General features: G+C 38.4%; 1 pseudogene; it reads right to left on the reverse strand.

The window, feature by feature from the left end:
- Positions 1 to 3905: 3905 nt before the first annotated feature.
- Positions 3906 to 4785, reverse strand: LOC105981088 (annotated as a pseudogene).
- Between the last annotated feature and the right edge of the window lie 455 nt (positions 4786 to 5240).

The following is a 5240-nucleotide window of genomic DNA, read 5'->3' on the forward strand; positions in this document are numbered from 1 at the left end:
GAGAGAGAGAGAGAGAGAGAGAGGGAGAGAGAGAGAGAGAGTGTATCATATTTTCTTGATCCATTAATCCAGTAAGGGGCATCTGGGTTGTTTCCATGTCTTAGCTATAGTAAATAATGCTGCAATGAATATGGTTGTGCTTGTGGCTTTAGTGCGGGCTGGTTTGTGGTCATTTGGGCAAATGCCCAGGAGTTCTACATCATAGGGAAGCTCTATGTTTAGTCTTTTGAGGAACCTCCAATGCTGCTTTCCATAATGGTTGAACAAGTTTACATTTCCACCAACAGTGTAGTAGCGTTCCCTTTTGGCCATATCCCCACCAGCATCTGTTACTGGTTTTCTTGATAATGACCATTCTAACTTGGGTGACATGGAATCTCAATGTTGCTTTGATTTGCATTTCTTTTTTTTTTTTTTTTGGTCCAGTCGTGGGGCTTAAACTCTGGGCCTGGGCGCTGTCCCTCAGCTCTTCGGCTCAAGGCTAGCACTCTACCACTTGAGCCACAGCGCCACTTCTGGCTTTTTTCTTTTTGCTTATGTGGTACTGAGGAATCGAACCCAGGGCCTCAGGCATGCAAGTCAAGTGTTCTACCACTGAGCCACCTTCCCAGTCCCGATTTGCATTTCTTTCATGGCCAGAAATGTTGAACATTTCCTTATGTGTCTACTGGCTAAGTTTATTTCTTCTTTGGAGAAATATCTCCTTAAGTCTTTAGCCCATATCTTGATGGGGTTGTTTCTTTAAGGATTTGGGGGGATTAGATTTTTAGCTCTAATTATATTTTAGATATGAAGTCCTTGTCTGATATATAAGCTAGTAAATTCCTCTCCCATTCTGTGGGTTTCTATTTATCTTGCCATACAGAAACTTCAGTTTTATGCAGTCCCATTTATCCAGTCTTCTTTGATTTGTTGTGATTCTGGGTCTTCACTTAGGAAGTGTCAACCTGTGCCAAGGAGCCTTATTGTTTTCCCTATCCCTTCCTCCAATATTTTCAGTGTATCTGGTCTTACATTGAGGTCTCTGACCAATTTGGAATTGACTATGGTGCAGGGTGACATTTAAGGATCTAACTTCAGTTTTTGTGCATGTGTACAACCAAGTCTGTCAGTACCATTTGTTGAAGAGGCTGTCTTTCTTCCATCCTGTGTTTTTGACTCCCTTATCAAGGATTAGGTAGCTATCAAAGACCTATCAAAGATAGGCCCATGGGTTTATTTCTGGATCTTCAATTCTATTCCATTGGTCCTCAGGCCTGTTCACAGACCAGTACCAAGCTTTGTAATAGAGTTTGAAATTTGGTATTGCTATTCCTCCAGCACTGTTTTTCCTGCTAAGGATTATTTTTGCTGTTCAAGATCTTCTATTATTCTATATGAATTTTTAGATTGCTTCTTCTATATCATTGAAGAATGTTATTGTGATTTTCATTGGTATTGCATTGAATTTGTAGATAGCTTTGGGCAGTATTGCCATTTTCACAGTGTTAATTCTCCCAATCCAGGAGGAGCATGGGAGGTTTTCCCACTTCCTTAAATCTGCATTAATATCCTTTTGCAGGTTTTTAAAGTTTTCATCATAGAGGTCCCTTTATATCTTTGGTTATGTTCATTCCTAGATATTTTTGAGGCTATTACAAAAGGAATTGCTTTCCTGATTTCAGTCTGGCTCTTTTCATTGCGGGCATACAGAAAAACTATTGACTTTTGTGTGTTAATTTTCTAACCTTCGATTTTGCCAAAGTTTCAGATTACTCAAGTAACTTAGCAGATGAGTCTATGGAGTTCCTTAAATACGGATCATGTCATCTGCAAAGAGGATGAATTTTACTTCTTGCTCTATCTGAAGCCCCTTTATGTTTGTCTCTAGCCTTATTGCTCTAACTCGGAATTCCGATATTATATTGAAGAGGAATGAAAAGAGATAAAACATCCTTGTCTCATTCCTGATTTTAGAGGAAATCATTTTAATTTTTCACCATTAAGTATAATGCTGGCTGTAGGTTTGTCATATATAGCCTTTATTATATTGAGGAATGTTCCACAAATGCCTAGCTTCTCCAGAACTTTTACCATAAAAGGGTGTCGGATCTTGTCAAATGTTTTTTCTGCATCCATTGAGATAATCATGTGGTTCTTGTCCTTGCTCCTGTTGATGTGTTGAATTACATTAATTGACTTGTGTATATTGAACCAGCTTTGTATCCCTGGAATGAATACTGTTTGATCATAGTCTTTGATACTTTTGATTAGCTGTTGAAAAGTTTTACCAAGATGTTCATCAAAGAGATGGGTCTATAGTCCTCTTTCTTTGATGAGTCCCTATCTGGGTTTCAGATGAGGGTTATGCTTGCTTCATAGAATGAGTTTTCATTCACTTGAAATTTCATTGAGTATTGGAGTGAGTTCTCCTCTGAAGTCCTGATAGAATTCAGTTGTGAATCCATCTGGTCCTAGGCTTTTCTTGGATGGGAGGTCTTCTTTGCCATTTCTATTTCATTACTTGTCATGGGTCTATTTAGTTGGTTTAAATCTTCTTGGCTTAGATTGGATATATCACTATTTGCTAGGAATTGTTCCATTTCTTCCAGATTTGCCAAATTGTTAGCATAAAGGTATGCAAAGTATTCCCTTATAATTTTCTGAATCTTGCTTGTTATTCCTGCTCTCATCTCTAATTTTATTTATTTGGGTATGTTCTCTTCTTTTTTTTTTTGGTCAGATTTGCTAAGATTTACTACTTCCTAAGGCCTCCTCCCATTTTCTGTCTTTCTTTGGAGACAGTATTGCATGTTATCAACAAAGAAAGATTTAACAGTAAGCCGAATATTGCATGAAACTGTATTCATAATATTTGTATATCAGAAAATATTCTAATTCTCCCACTTTGTTTAAAATGCAGACAAGCCTGAAAAGGTAGTTGAGGTATTAGACCAACATTTTCTGGACAACCGCACATTCTCCACTTTTCTTTTGGGACAATAGAGGGGATGAAGCTAGAAGGGAAACTGATCATAAAAAAATCTGAGAGTTGAACACATTTCTAAAACAAATCACCACTGATATGTCACACGCTACAGCTTAAAGATAAGGCTTGCCTGCATGTCTCTGGACTTAGCATCAGCAATTTTTCCTTCCTTCCAAAACAAAGTCTTCTCAGTCACCATAAAACTCATGGACTACATTACTGAATAGAACTTTCCCCAAATCCATGCACTACACAGACTGGTAAATGGAAATTTATTTTTCTGATTCTTCATTCCAATTTACTCAAGTGACAAGATGGCCCCAAATATTCATAGCCAGAAAAAAAATCACTGCCTTCAAACCAAAAATCTGAAACATCTATAAAAAAAATCAATTTATCAATCAAGAGGCTACTTTCCTTTCATATTTGAGCTGACCATAATTTCAGTGAATGTATAGGTAACTCTAAAATCTTACAAATAAAATGCACATAACTACACCTGTGTAAATTTGCTCATATTTTAATTATGGGCTAAACACATCTAAGACAGAAAGCCTGAATTAGAAAAAGATTCCAAATATATTGCTACAGAATTTAACAATGGAGGGCTGAGGGAGATAGTGAAAATTTTTCCATACATACAACATGATAATTAGCAAACTAGTAAATCTTAATTAGAATGATAAGAGGACAAAAACAAAGGAGGGATAACAATGCTCTACAAGAAATGTACTCATTACCTTACTCATGTAACTGTAACCCCTCTGTACAGCATCTTTACAAGAAAATAATTTTTCAAAAAAAATAGTGAAGCCACACTTCTCCTATAAAAAGTTACAGATTGTCTTCTGACAAGGAGAGCTATCATATATGAAAAACAAAAATGTGATCACTCTGTTGCACACCCAGGGAAGCAAGGAAACAATCTTAGAATAAACTAGTCATCTTCTTCTTCTCCATCATCCTCAGCAGCTCATTTTCTCTGCTCTCCACAAAGGCCTTCTTCCCCTTCTTCTTCTTTTTCCTCTTCTTCAAAATAGTCATCATTCTTCTTTATCCTGAATTTCTTCTTTCATTAAGTATAAAAGGCCCACTTTGGGCTGGCAAGTGGCTCATGCATGCAAGGCATGAGGCCCTGGGTTCAATTCCTCAGCACCACATAAGCAAAAAGAAAATAAAGCCGGAAGTGGCGCTGTGGCTCAAGTGGTAGAGCGCTAGCCTTGAGCTGAAGAGCTGAGGGACAGTGCCCAGGCCCAGAATTCAGGCCTCACGACTGGACCCCCCCCAAAAAAAGGCCCACTCTCTCTTCCTCCACTCCCAATTCCAAATCTGTCTCATCTACATCTTCATCCTCTTCTATCTCCTCTTCTTCCTCCTTATTTTTTTCAAGTAGAATAGTTTCATCTTCATCCTTATTATCTTCCTCTTCCAAGACTGGTGCTTTGTTATCCTCCTAATCAAATCTACCTAGGTATGTGATTTGCTGCAACAGCTCAAAAATACTTTCTCTGTAATCTTCGATGTTTGTGTTCTCATAGTTAAACAAGTCAAGACTTTGTTTGCAGAGCTTCCACTCAGATTGAGGTAGGTAAGAATTGGACATTTCTCTGCCAGGACTTCCAAGCCTCCAGAAATAATATTGTTGCCAAGTTCCAACTTTCAAAGTTTATTCAAGTTGGGGCGCCATACTCAGAAACTCTAGTTCTTTAAAAGTGTCATTCAGGCCTTCAGTGTCCCCATTGACACACAGGCAATTAGCAAGGGGCTAACTCTTATCTCTTCCTTAACTTCAGGCTAATCCTATTCTTCATCTCCATGCCCTCCTGCTTTTCTGCTACTTCTCTCCTCCTTTACCCCTTTCCCATTACCCCTAATCCTGAAAAAATTTTTAAAGATTTGGAAATGAATGGAAAGCAAAGCAAATATAAATGCATACTACCACCAAATAGGTACAAAGGAGAAAGAAAAGAATAGCAAATACAGTCCAAGGAATTATGACTCTAACCCAGCTGCCCCCATTTTCTTGTCTACACACCCATGCGCATTTGCGCGCAGGCACACGCACACACACAGTTCCCGCCCCTACAATGGTGGCTTGGAGACTCTTGTCTGTTTTTTAAAAAGAATCCATACTGTAAAACAGTGGAATCTGGCACTAGGAAGGAAGAATGATCAAGTGCAGACTGAGGCAACAAAAGAAAGCCAAATGAGGACAGGCCTGGTGTGCTTTGAGATAGACTAGTGAAAGTCACCTGATATGAGAAACCAAATT

This window comes from Dipodomys ordii, unplaced genomic scaffold, assembly GCF_000151885.1.
Source record: "Dipodomys ordii isolate 6190 unplaced genomic scaffold, Dord_2.0 Scaffold11, whole genome shotgun sequence".
In the NCBI taxonomy this organism is placed as follows: Eukaryota; Metazoa; Chordata; class Mammalia; order Rodentia; family Heteromyidae; genus Dipodomys; species Dipodomys ordii.